The following is a 14,250-nucleotide window of genomic DNA, read 5'->3' as shown; positions in this document are numbered from 1 at the left end:
CATTTTACAGGTTTTTTTTTTAAATGAAGAGAAACAGGAGGAATTCTGTAAATTTCTTCTTATATGCAAATGAGCTGAAAATGTATTGAAATGACTAGATCAGAAGTTTATGCCTTTCCAGTAAGTTTTTCCCTACCTTTGACGATAGTTATTAAAAAGTATAGATATCAACCTCTTTGCTGATATTAGTACCTAAAATTTTCAGCCTGTGAATAGCTGTGGAAATTTGGGACTTCCTTTTTTTGAAGACATAAATAGATCTAAGCTATATTTAGACTAAAGTTTTTTTCAGTATGTAGAGAACCCTTACATACAGTCAAATTTTCTTGATATTGCAAGGCAATTTAATGCATTTTTCAAGTGCTTGCTGTTTCTTATGTTGTGCATACTTGATGTAGGTGATTGTCAATGTCAACTATCATTATACTGACATTTGAAGTTGTTGTTTTTTTCTAAATTACCTCCCTTATATATGCATTTTTCTTCATTCATTTTATTGATAATTACTTCCCTTTATGTTTAGCAAAAATTCTCAGATTGCATTTAATTAACTCCCTTTATTTAACATGAAAAATTCTCTTGTGTAATGATTATTTGTATATTTTACTTACAGTGTCTGATACATGTAGTTGCAGTCTGTCTTTGGAAGCTGTAGAAATAACAAGAAAGAGGCTGACATAGTGGTATATTTTGTTATATATGAAGTTTATTGATGGCATTCATGTATGATGATATCATTAAAGTACAACATACATTGATTTTCTGACAGTCATGTGTTATTACATTTGAACTAAGACTGTTTTATAATCAGGTTCATGATACTTTTTTTAATATATACATTGTATACAATAGTTGCATTTTTTTTTCAATATTAATTGCTGCTTTATAAATTAGAACACTTCAGGTTCATGTTTGATATAGTTTATTAATGATTATAATTTTAATCATACAATGAGTTATGAGATATTTCATTAATTTTAATATATTTAGATTAATAAATATAAAAAGTCGGTATTAAATGCATAGGTCATCTTTTGTACAAAAATAAAGGAAAAACAAATGTTGTATAATTTTCATTTTCAGTTTTGGTAGGGAAAAGTTTGAGTATGTACATGTACAGTTGTTTGACCTGTCTTACCCTGTGGCAGTCCAAGAAGATGTTACCATTATGAAAAATGTAGGAGGTATTATGCTTTTGTATGTTAAACAAAAGTCTCAAAGCATTTATATGCTGTATGGCTAAATTCTTGCTTCTGAAATAACTGTACAAGACAGCTATAAGACTGACATTCCTGACAAGATGTGAACCTTCTGGACTTTATGTCAGCCTGGCATAAACATTTCTTTCCTGTAGCTATGTGTATCCCTCAATTTACTAAGTACATATCTCCATTCAAAATAATGATAATAGATATGGTTTAGTAATAAATGTGTGATAGCTTTGTAATGTCAACATTTCAAAAATAGAATGAACATGTACTTTGATATTAATATTGAAATACAAATTTCAGTATATTGTAGCAGTCAGCAAAAACATGAAGTACATTTGTATCTTTGTATTAAGATAATTAAAACAATTATATTCAAATGCTTTGACACTGATTTTATGAATGTGTGTGAATTAATGTTTTACAATATTTCAGAACTTGAAGACAATGGTTAGTGCAGAAGGGACATAAAAGTTATGATAAAACTAACAGATATAAATAAGGTAAACTATAGTGATACAAAGACATGACCAGTGCTGCACATCACAAAGGCAACATTTTAATTTAATTTTTTGTCACTTATGAGTTCTGTAAAGCTGATTTTGCAATACAGTCGAATTTCAAGGGACCTTGCTTTTTATTTCGAGATAACCGGAATTCGAGTTATGAGGAGGGATGTATATGGACCAGTGATGAAAAATTTGGTTAAGTTACGAAAAGATTTAATAAAAAATAAAAACTGTTTCCTTGATGCCGTGTATACGCTCTCGGCACTTTACGCGTACACGCTTCTGTACAGTTTGTGTTTATCAAAGTTTTCAGTTTTTCGAAGAATAAAAACGATACTAACCTCAAATGTTTTTTGAGGCATGTTTCATTTTCGTACCACGTTTCTCTCCCTGAGGATTGACAGCATTTTGATCTGACATTTTGAACGAATAATGCTTTCCCTAAAGAAGTTATTGTTTTACAGTCTCATCGCGATTACCTCTCATTAATCCTTATTAAAGATCCCAACTGTTCAAACTTATTATTTCATTTAGTTTAAATTTAAAGCAGTTTTCATAACGTCTCAAAAACAAATGATCGCTGATTAAGAAATCTAATGATTACATGTATATATAAAATGATTAGGATTAAATTTTTTACCGTGATCTTTTTTTCACATGATTTTGTCAAGACTGAAAATTTGTTCATTGGAATAAGATAGTTAAAGGCGGCATTGTGTCACATAAAAATATGTCTTCATAGTTGCCTAACATTAAATGTCAAATTGTAAACAAGGAAATTCTAAATTTGGAAAATCTTTTGTTGTTTTCCTTCATTTAGCTCAGTTGAAGGAGATGAAGTTTGAAGCAATTTTCACAGTACAACCTATCCAAAGTAGCTCACTCTGAAACAAAAACCTTCGCTCTCGTCTGCTATGGATTTCCTCGACAGCGTATATCCCGTATCCTGTCACCAACAAGCAGTGTAACTAATAATACATTTCAAAATATCTCATCATTGCAGATAAGTACACTACATAATCAAGATAAAAGAAATAAGAACAAAATATGTTGGTGGAATTTTATTTTCAAAAATTTGATATACAGTCTTTGTAGTATTTACTTCTTTAGATATGTTGGACTGAAATGGGAATAACAACATACTTTAAATTTTTGTAGTCATAAGTTAATATGGGAATTATTAACTTAACTAAACTTAAAAAGATTTTTTCTCACAGTTATGCCATCTGAGCTTTAATATTTTTCAACATTGTCATTGGCAACAAGACTCAAAATTATTTGTTGTGAATACCTTGCATTCATCATTGTTCATGTGTGATAAATGCTTTTAATGGTATTCTTTAATGTAATTTATGCTTTTCATCTTACCATGGATTAAAAAAATACAAATTTATTTGTCTGAAAATTAAGGTAAAAATACTGACTGATTAAATTGCAATATAAGAAAGCTTATTTGAGATAAAGGGAGGTAATTCCATAAAATGTATGTAGAATGTAGATGATAAATATAATGAAGGGAGGTAATAAAATATTGTGAAGTTATAAGTCTTCATTTCTTTGATGAGCTAATTAATTGTTTTACATTTTGGTTTATTAACTACAAGTATGACCTAACATGTGTACCTGTCCTTAAGGAAAATAAAGAAGGTTGTTTGATGTCCTTGTACTGTTAAGTTGTTCCTGTATTTGTTTACATTCCATGTCTGAATGAAATGAAGAAACAGACATTAATGAGGGTATCCCGGGAAAATACCTAAGTTTATTTTTATATCAGCAAATTTGATGAGATAGTCATTCAGGAGTTGTCTATCCTATTTCCAAAAATGCTATGGGGACTAAATTTTTTGGAGTAAATATCTCTTTTAAAAAATTACACACAGCATTTTAATATTGTATATATATTATCTGATGCACTTAGCAATATATATTTGGAGTCAAAATGTTAAAAATTGCGGTTTTAATTTTTTAGTTACAATGTCTAGACGTTGTATCTTTTCTAAGATACTTCTTGGATTTTTTTTCGGCTTAAAGATACTTTTGGGGCAATATAAAGCTGCCACTGATTGCAATGATATAGGATGTTCCAAATAATTACTTCGGAGAGAGTAACATTTCGTTCTTTAAGTTCGAGACATTATTTTCAATAAAGATCGTCGGATTATTTTCAACAAAGATCGTCGGTACAATTGATCCGTGCAATACGACACGTTGACTGCAAAGTGTGCTACATTTGCAGTCAGCCCATTGTGACGTGCTCGTATTATTCAGTATCATTTTTTAGATGAAAATGAAGAACATTTTCATTCGATAAATCGGAGCTCCTTTAAGGTTGAAGTAAAAACTGAGTCCAAATACGTGTTTGAATCTACAGGGCCAATCTTTAGGCCAATCCAAAAAGAAACGGCGTCAGAATGTTTAGGTGTCTCCACTTACACGTATGTTCATTGTCCACGTTCGATTCTGTAGGCTGAATTTATCAAAATATTTCTACACCAGTTAGTTATGTTGTCATGTCGAAGTTAATTGAATCAAGACCAACTTTGATTGAATCAATACTTTTATCTATATTTAGTTGTGTAATATATAGTAACAGGTGCCGTAAACCTTAATTAGTCAGTACAAATATAATGTGTGAAGATTGGAGAAGGGATTTTTTTTCTGCTCATGACTACTGAAAATTGTTATAATAATAATTTATCAGATCAGAACAGATTAACGTTTTATCTGTCCAATTGAGAAATGATATCACCGTCAAAACTTGTTATTTGATACTTACAACTAGACCAAATCTGTTACATATGTGAGTGCCAATATTTTTAATATCAAATCTTGAAGTAGCAATTTAATGTGATATGCAAAGCTTAGCTTGTTAAAGAAAATATTTCTTATCAATTTCCTTTAAATGTAATTCAATATTTTAATAGTACTGTCGTGTTTTATACCATTTAAAAGTACTATATTTATGTATAATTTTTCTTCTCTTTTGATAAATCTTATCTATTTCTCCATTTAAAGTATGGAAAAGTATACTCCTGAAGTATTAGATTTAGGGTAAAAATTATATCTCGTCTCTTGATTTTAAAATGCATATAAGATGTCAAGAGTGTCTTTACTTTTATCTCTTTTACTATTGTCTCTTATAACTAAAATGTAAGTGGCAATGTACTTTTGTATTATGCAGTTGTTTGTATAGGTGTCATGATTGTACATTGATGAGACGAAAATAAACTAAACAAATATTTCAGAGAAATTGTTACATCAGAACTCAAGAACCCAATAGTATGACAACTGCAGTACTTTTTTCTATGTTAAAATGTTTTAAGATATATAGTGCTGTTAAATATGCTGCTAGATTGAACGATGAAATGATAGACTGGTTAAATGTTAATATTGGAGTTAAGCAGGGGTGTGACCTTTCTCCTATAGTGTTTGCATTTAATGATTTAGCTGAGGAAATAAAGCGGCTGAATTGTTGTATTCTTGTGGAAGACCTCATTGTGTTACTTCTACTTTACACTGATGATATTGTCTTGAGAGCAGAACATAAGTCCGATATGCAACGTATGCCTGACACCATAATAGCTATCTGGTGTCAGAAACGACGTATGCCTGACACTGTAAAAGCTGTCTGGTGTCAGAAATGACGTATGCCTGACACTATAATAGCTGTCTGGTGTCAGAAATGACGTATGCCTGACACTATAATAGCTATCTGGTTGTGTCCGGAAGGACGTATGCCTGACACTATAATAGCTGTCTGGTGTCAGAAATGACGTATGCCTGACACTATAATAGCTGCCTGGTGTCAGAAATTACGTATGCCTGACACTATAATAGCTATCTGGTGTGTGTCAGAAATGGAGGCTCAGTGTAAATGAAAATGAAACTAATATTATTCATTTTCGCTGCAACTCGAAGCCAATATCTAGCCACATACTGAATTTCTCTATTGTGAGTCGATTACAGATTAGTCTGCAAGTAGGGCTCTTGGAGCAGTGTATATGAAATTATATATAAATGTTGGTGGTTTGTCATTTCATGTGTACAAACAATTGGTGGAAACTGTTGTAGAGTCTATACCATTTTACTGTGCTGGTAAATAGGGTTACAGAAAATCTTCCAGAGGTTGAAACTGTTTAGAATAAAGCACAAAATACATTTTTGGATGTAGGTAAAATGCCTCCAACCTAACATTTAGCGGAGATTTGGGCTTGGCAACAGCTGAATCCAAGCAGCATGTCGAGTAAACCAGATTGTGGTGCAGATTTAGAAACATAAAAATGATAGATTTGTAAAATGTAAACACTTAGTATCCGTAAATAAAGGCACATCTTGGGAAAGCATGCCATGAGGTTGTTTGAAAAGATTGGTATAAGTGAATACATACTGTTAAACAAGCTGTGCAGGGCAACATGTATTAGAATGGCGAAACAGAAGTTACTAGATATTGACATTAATTACTAGAACAATAGTTTACATAGTTTTGGCTGGAGTACAAATACTGACAACAAATTAAGAACATATAGAACCTATATCAGTATATTTAAAAGTGAGCCATATATTGTTAAATATGCCAAGGAAACAACGCCGTATTCTTGCCAAATTCAGGGCCTGTAACCTCCGTCTTGCAATAGAGATGATATGCCAAACCAGAACTCCCTGTTAATGAATGCCTCTGTATATACTGTGACTCTGGTGTCGTTGGAAATGAGACATATTTTCTTATAGACTGTTATTTTTATAGTGGTCTTATCTATGAATTGTTTGAAAAAGCATATAGGATAGACTTTAACCCTTACCTTGCTAATTTTTTATAGGTAATGACTTTGTCCATCTTCCAATTTGGACAGTACCATTAACTGTGCAGGCTGATCATGATTACACTGGTTGCAAGGCAGAATATATCGTGTCCAGCATGATAAGGGTACAGATTGTTTACAATTCTCGATTGCAAACTTTTCTTGACTTAATTTTGAACAAAGAACATACAACATACTTAAATACATAAATATGTTTAATTTATTGTTTAACTTCTTGTGCAACATTATTTTAGTCCCTACCATTTTAATGTAATATGATCTTTTAGTCAAGACTTTTCTTTTATCAATTTTAGAACTTATTTTTACAATTATAGAATGTAAATACTCTGTGTTGTAACGTAATTTTAATTTTTTTAGCAATTAGAAAACATAATAAATTTTTTCGGTTAGATGTTAGTGCAACGTAATGAGCAACAAACATCTTCAATCAGTATCAGTAGTATAACTGTGACGGTGTAAAACCCTGGACTGTACACTTTAACCGACAAGAAGCATGCTATATGTCGAAGTCCAATAAAGAAATCTAAAAGAATAGAATAATTCATGAGCAAATATTGGTAAATAATATGCTACACGTTTGATGTTTGGGAAATAGATTTTAGTTTTGCGTGCTTTGTTGCCAAATAAAACACGCTTTTGAGATTAGATGCATAGTAATCAAATCACGAAGGCCAAAGGCCTGAGTGATTAATACGACACATTTGAACGAAAAAAGAACGAGTTTTATTGGCCAGCAAAATACTCAAATCTAAAATCTATTTCCATTCTAACACGTTCGAATTAAACCAGGAAGGAGACACTAATGCGGTTTTAAATAGAGGGAGTAAACCAGAATAGCCAAAAGTAGGTCATTTGGCAAAACATGTTTTAAACCACAAAACAATATACGGTAAAATCCTTCTATGTTTATATAAAAGAAAATCTTAAATGTGTTAGAATTTTAGATTATGAAGGTTTTGACAGAGTTTGGGACAGTTTTATTTGAAGTGCTTCGGACTGTGGCAGACCCCATGCGCATTGTAATAATTTTGTACATATCTTTTCAAAATTGATGTCATAATAGTGAGAGGAACAATTATTGTAATATACACAAATACTGTTATATCATAACCTACAAATATAGACTCATGTAAGTTCAAATCTGTACCAGTCTCATAAGCTATATTTGGCTGGGTGTCTAACAAATAATGTTTTTAGCTCACCCATGATCAACAATTAGATTGAGTTCACCGTGTTATCGGTAGAATTATCCCCCTTGACTGGGCGATATCGATTTTTTATCTGGTTGAAAATTTCCAATAGAAACAAAGAAGGAAAAAAAATGAACAAATCGTCACCTCAACGCAATAAAGGTATGAAGGTATTAAATGCCTCCGCTACTATTTTCTGTATAAAATTAACAACTTATAACATATTTTTATCAAGATTTCTAGCCTTTCACTTCCTGCGAGACTACCCTTGTCTTGAAGGTCTGTCTTTAGGCAATCAAAATATACCCAAAAAATATGGGGTTGACCATAATGCAGTGAAACCATGGTCACGTGACTGAGACACATGATGAAAACGCTAATATTGCGTAGGTAGACATCAGGAAATACCTACTTTCACTTTCATTTTACAAGGCAGCTTCAAATCAACTTTTGAAGCATATAACGTGGCTTAAAATCATCTGCGGACATTCCTTTTTACAATCAAGCATCAATAAAGCTTATATCTGGCATGAAAATGGCCTTTACTAGGCGGGAAAATTGCACTATATATTGATATGGACTACATTCGAGTGGACCACGGAGGCATATCCGGCTAATTGCCCCCTTCATGCCTATAAGAAATACCAAAGTTTTCAAAATCGTTCTGTTGCAGTCAATTATTGTACGTAAGTCAATTGTCAACAATTTTGCCAACTTTCAGCTTGAAAGAATGGCTACTGTCGGAATTATGCCCCATTCAGACAGACAGTCCACACCTGCAAAAAACGTGTCAGGGGCACAGATAATGCAAATTTTTCATTAAATATAGTATCATACGGCCTTACTTTTCTTATTTCTATAATTGGTTTGCAAGAAACAGCTAGAAGTACACGAAAAATAATCGATTTCTGTCATTCTTACCTAAAATGGTGTCGCTGATGCAAAACTGAGATGTGGGGAACACCTTAAAAATCAGAATTTTGCCTACTTTCCGAAAAAAATCTCAAATTTGCCCAAAATATGCAAATGATATGCCATGTTTGTCTTAAAATAGTGCTTAATGCTCAATTCTGATCAGAAAGTACCAGTTTTACATCGGTTAAAGAATTTTCACGAAGTGCGAATTTTTCATTTTAGAAATAAAGTTTTAAATCGTTCTGTTGCAGTAATTATTTGTACGGAAAGTCATTGTCAACAATTTGCCAACTTTCAGTTTAAGTAATGTAACTGTGAGTTAAATGACCATTACGAAAAGAAGCAGCTACGACAGCAAAAAAAAGTTAAGGATAAGATAATTGGCAATTTTATAATATATGTACAACGTTATTTTGGGATATTTCTTATTTGGTTTGGCAAATAAACACGCTTGAGTTAGAACATAGTAATCAATTCACGTAAGTTCCAAATGGTGTCGCTGAACGAAAAAGAGAGTTTTGATGGCCAGCTAAAAACTCAAATTTATGCTACTTCTCCGCGAATAAAAGAAGAATCATAATCGTTTTCAAAATAGAGTGGAGTATCCAGTTAGCAAAATGGTCATTTGGCAAACATTTTGCATCAGAAATGATACGAGTAAAATCCTTCATGTTTACTATAACGAAAATGCTAATATTGTTGAATTTTAGGTTATGAAGGTTTTGACATCGTGACAGTTTTATTATGAATTTGAACTCGGACTGTGCAGACCATATTGTAATAATTTTTACTTTCCTTTTCAATGATGTCTTAAAGATCTGTGTAGGCAAAATATGTATCCCACAAAATATGGTTGAACATAACTACAAGTGAAACCATGCGTCATACTGAGACACGTCTATAACGCAATATTTGGCTGGTAGTCTAGAAATAATGTTTCTATCACCATGGATTCAAATCAATTTAGATTGAGTTACGTTTATCTGCGTGACATTCCCCTTTTACGCGAATCGATTTTTATATCTGGTTGAAAATGCCTTATAGGAAAACAAAGAAGGATAACAAATATGACAATCGTCCCTTCAGCAATAAGTGATTAACTGCATTGACTTAAAGAAGGACTTATTCACTTTTTACGCTAAGGTGACACAATAGTGTTTTCATTAGAATGAACGCACAATATTTATTATCCTATTGAAGTGTTTGTCATTCTTTTCTCTTTACAAAGATTAAAAAAATATTTATCTAAAATGAAGAATTAATGCTTCCATTAGCGATTGAAAAACACCACTTTCAGTCTCCTTTTACGGCATACAGTTACTGAATAAAATGAGTAAAAAGACTGTGATACATATCTTATTCTTTCCTGTAGTAATTTTATTCATTTTTTGAGAATATTTATTATCCTATTAAAGTATTATACAGACGATGATTTTTTTTATATATGATTTAGTTTTGAAATTATTTTAATGTCTTCTTGCTTCCGTAGACGTTTAAAAGTTGATGATTTTTGTATCATCGTGTTTTTGTCGGGATTTAAGGAGTATAAAATCCTTCTATTTCCGGTCACTTGCAATGTAATTTAAACAAAAAAAAAAAAAACAGAAAAAAAAAAACAAAAAAAAAAAAACAAAAACAAAAAAAACGAGGGCATATGTTTGAAACCATCATCTATTTTATAGATAAATTAATATTTCTTCAGCAATTAACATTTTTAGTATTCATATTGATTACCGGTCCTCTAGACAGCCCTTTACGGGTTACCGGATCAATAGTCAAAGCCTATTAAATTGGTCACATTTCCGGTTTACTTATTTCTTTACCAGGTCAGCTTATACAGTAGTTGTGTACAGATACATATTGCTATCCAGGCAAAAAATATGATGAATCATATTAATTCATTACACTATTTATCAACGAATCGCATGAATATAAGGCTCCTAAAGAACACTAAGGTTTAGGCTAGTTGTCCGGTCACCGGATGGCTAGAACACAGGCAATGCGTCCGGTTACCGGACGGATAGTCACTTCTCTTATAAACAAAACACATCATTCAGTGTCATCTTAGAGTCCTCGTGCGGTATCAATCGACCCTGATCCAGACTGACCAGCTAACTGCCAATCTGAAGATATATTCATGTACATCGAAACAGAAGAAGGAAAAGGGGGCAGAAATTTCGTTGGCATGGCTGAGCCAGGAAAAGCGGCGGCAGTATACCCGTTTGGCAGTCAGGTGTCCGGTACAATCACCTTCAAAATTTCAAAGAACGTTTCTTCAGTTTCCCATGTGTTACACTTTCGTTCTGTTATTCGTACGGCGATGTCTGCTTAAGGTAGTAGATCCGTAATGACAATTGGCAGTTTCCGTTCATTTTCGTATTCTCCGTATGCGATTTCGGCATTCTCCGGTTATCATGAAAAGTAATTTCTATTCTGGCCGAAGAATTCCGAAGTTGCATACGTAGGTTACATTTCCAGTAGCTGCGCGGTCATTGTGTGATCGCTAGAGCATCGAGCAGCAGCGAGGACGTCTTAAGTGAACGGATAACTTCTTGTAAATAAAACGCTATACTGTAAGATATGACAGCTCTGAAATAAATACTTTTTTGTGCGTATATATGGGTATAAACCACATTTGGACTTCTTGAAAATCCACGAATCGCACTTGTCATTCTTGAATGATTTGCAAGAAATGCCATTGTTGGTTTTACCTGTATAAACGCACGAAATAGCATTAAATACTTTTATTATATATCTACATAAATTCGGTCAAAATTACAGCTTGTATTTCTCATGTAAATATAAACAGGCAGAAAAAAACGTATTGTACCTTTTGTATTGTATTTTGCCGGACTACTTTCATTTAATATGCATGACCTGACACAGTTCTATAGACAGGGCACACAAAAACTTCTTACATCGTCAAACATTAAAGATTTCACTCTATAACAAAACAACAAACAAAAAAGTTGAGGTATATAATAAAAGAGTAATTGTAACAGTAGCTAGATCTTGGATTTTATATTCGACTCTCATGGACTTTGCAAGAACGGATCACACTTGCGCGCCTCGTGAGATCCGATCTGGCAAAATTCACTCGAGCCGAATACTTTTTTTGTTTAATCATATTTTATTGCATATTTTCATCATATACATAATATACACATATCTGATACAAAAGTATGAAAATAGCAAATGGGTTGACTTTAAGTATACCAACATTATAAGCAGCCCTTCCCACTGCGTCAAATAATTGTAGATTAAACTAATGGCGGCTTTTATAATTTAAAGAAATGAGGAAAACACATAGAAAAAATGTTTCAATTACACAAACAAAAAGAAAAGAAAAAGTGGAAACAAAAAGGGAAAAAATGATTATACAAAAACTATGGTTGTACTGCTGCCGAATACAGCAACCAAGATCGAGATACTATTATAATGCCCCTATTACATTGACAATTGTACACTAGACACTAGTCTGCTACAAAAATAAGTAGATTCATTTCCAGGAGTACTAGTATCAGAAAATCGAAAGGAATGTTAGGATATCGATCTTTTCAACATCCAAATAAAACAGTCAATAGGCCCACCAACATTGAATTGTAATTCGCCTTCTGATAAAAGTACAGTTCCTGTTTTTTTGCTTAAAATAGTTTTAATATATAATCGTGTCGGTTCAATTTTGATCTCTACCGTCAGAAATATTTGTATTTGCTATAGATAATCTAATGGTTGTTGTTGCTGCTTCTTGCAATTCTGGTGTCCTATTTTGAAATAATTTTCCGAACTTGTGTTTTTTTTTCTAAATCATGCAATCTCGCGGAAAGGGACAGTTTTGACATAAATACACCTATATTGTTTATACAGTGAATGCATTTTCAATATTCCCAATAAGCTGTGACAGAATCGCTAATAGTTTATCTAAAGTAATATTAATTTAGTACGTTTCTGCATAAACAAATCACATTAACATAATAACGTGTGTAATTATATTATTAATAAAGCTATATTAGCGCTATTATATTAACGCAAACACGGACGTTACATCAGTTGCTATGGTGAGGCAATATACATATGGCTGATTAATTAACAGATTTTATTTGTTTGTTGTTTTTTTTTTCTCAATTCCTGTCATGTCATTGCAACAATATTTTTATCAAATCTGCAAGTATCATTCTAAGCTAGACTTCACTAGAACACACATCTATTTGACAAGAGGGGTGCTTTGGGTCTTCCTCCATCATCAAAGCTGGAAAGTCGCCATATGACCTAAAATTGTGCCGGTGCGACGTTAAACCCAACAAAATAAATAAATATTTGACAAATATTAAGTAGTGAATAGAATAGGCCTGCTTTGTTTGTCAAATGTTTTACAGCTGTGATTTACATATAAGAATATAAAAGTACTTGGAATTTTGTTATAAAATGGACATTAAATGTTTGAAACGATTTTGTTTTCCGCGCACAGCGGTAATTCTCGATCTAGGTTTAAAATGTCTGAAATCCTTTTGTAAAAGAAATGACATTTGAATTCCTTGAATTTTGAACAAATATCGGTTCACGTCTGAAATCCTTGGAGTTGCAAAAATTCTAACATGGCCAGATTTGTTTTCCTGAAAAACAAGGACGGCTGAAAACTGTTTTCTGACGTCACAATTATTACGTCGTAAAGTTAGACGGATAGCGGCGCGTTGGAAAAGAAATCAACAGAAATCATTTCATATTTGATGGATATCGTCAAGGACGTACATGTATAATAATCTACACACTGAAGCTCACTTAAAAACCTTAAAAATATTTTTACAATAGGTCCAGCTTCTTTCACAGAATTTATGGTCAGTTTATAATAGAATCGACAGCTGTGATCATATTGGACATTTCAGATTTCTTTTAAAAATCGAGTTAAAAACTGAAGGTTTCGCATACCCGTAATTTTAAAAATATTTTCAGATGGTTTCTATATTACCTCCACTGGCAAAAGTGAACCTTCTCCAAAGTTTGTACTTTATTTTATTAAAATATTGCTCATTCATCCATAGTTAGCGATAAAGATAATACGTTTGAATAACCAATTCATAATTTTAGCATCTTCGAAACATTGCGGAATGATACTTATTTCACTTAGGTAATGATTACAGTTTACTCGGACTTTATCATAGACTCCTTGTGTACAACCTCAAACTTTAAACTAAACTCAGACCATTAAATCTATATAATATTTCAATGAAACTTCAAAGTTTTGTAGTTTCTAGCATCACCTGGGGCATGTGAAGTCAAAACTCTAATTTGACTTCTGAAATAGTGCGATATTGCTTCTAAAACCACTATATGTTCATTGAAAGAATACTTCGTTTGAACCACGTGGACACTGGCAGGTGCTTGAAAATGCAGCGCTCTAATTGGTCAGTTAGAACTCCTGATGTCATGATAAAGTTATGAATACCAATTCTATTACATAAAACACCATTAGAATGTTTATAGTGACATATTATTGTTATATTTAGTTGCACTGTCAAAACGTGTGTGTCTAGTTTTCCTGTTAATCATATATGTAGGTGTGAACAGAATATAATGAAAGCCGAGAACAAGTTTTGACAGTTCAAAAAAA

At 32.3% G+C, this 14,250-nt stretch overlaps 1 long non-coding RNA gene across 1 annotated transcript; it reads left to right on the top strand.

Annotated features, from left to right (window-relative positions):
• Window positions 1-407: 407 nt before the first annotated feature.
• On the top strand, window positions 408-1,711 carry LOC128550730 (uncharacterized). The gene is made up of 3 exons (XR_008368403.1): window positions 408-683; window positions 1,084-1,184; window positions 1,644-1,711. It is a non-coding gene; the product is annotated as an uncharacterized LOC128550730 (long non-coding RNA).
• The last annotated feature ends 12,539 nt before the right edge of the window (window positions 1,712-14,250 follow it).

This window comes from Mercenaria mercenaria, chromosome 18 (assembly GCF_021730395.1).
Source record: "Mercenaria mercenaria strain notata chromosome 18, MADL_Memer_1, whole genome shotgun sequence".
Classification (NCBI taxonomy): Eukaryota; Metazoa; Mollusca; class Bivalvia; order Venerida; family Veneridae; genus Mercenaria; species Mercenaria mercenaria.
The sequence above is the reverse complement of the archived record's forward strand: the minus strand, read 5'-3'. Positions and strand labels throughout refer to the sequence as shown.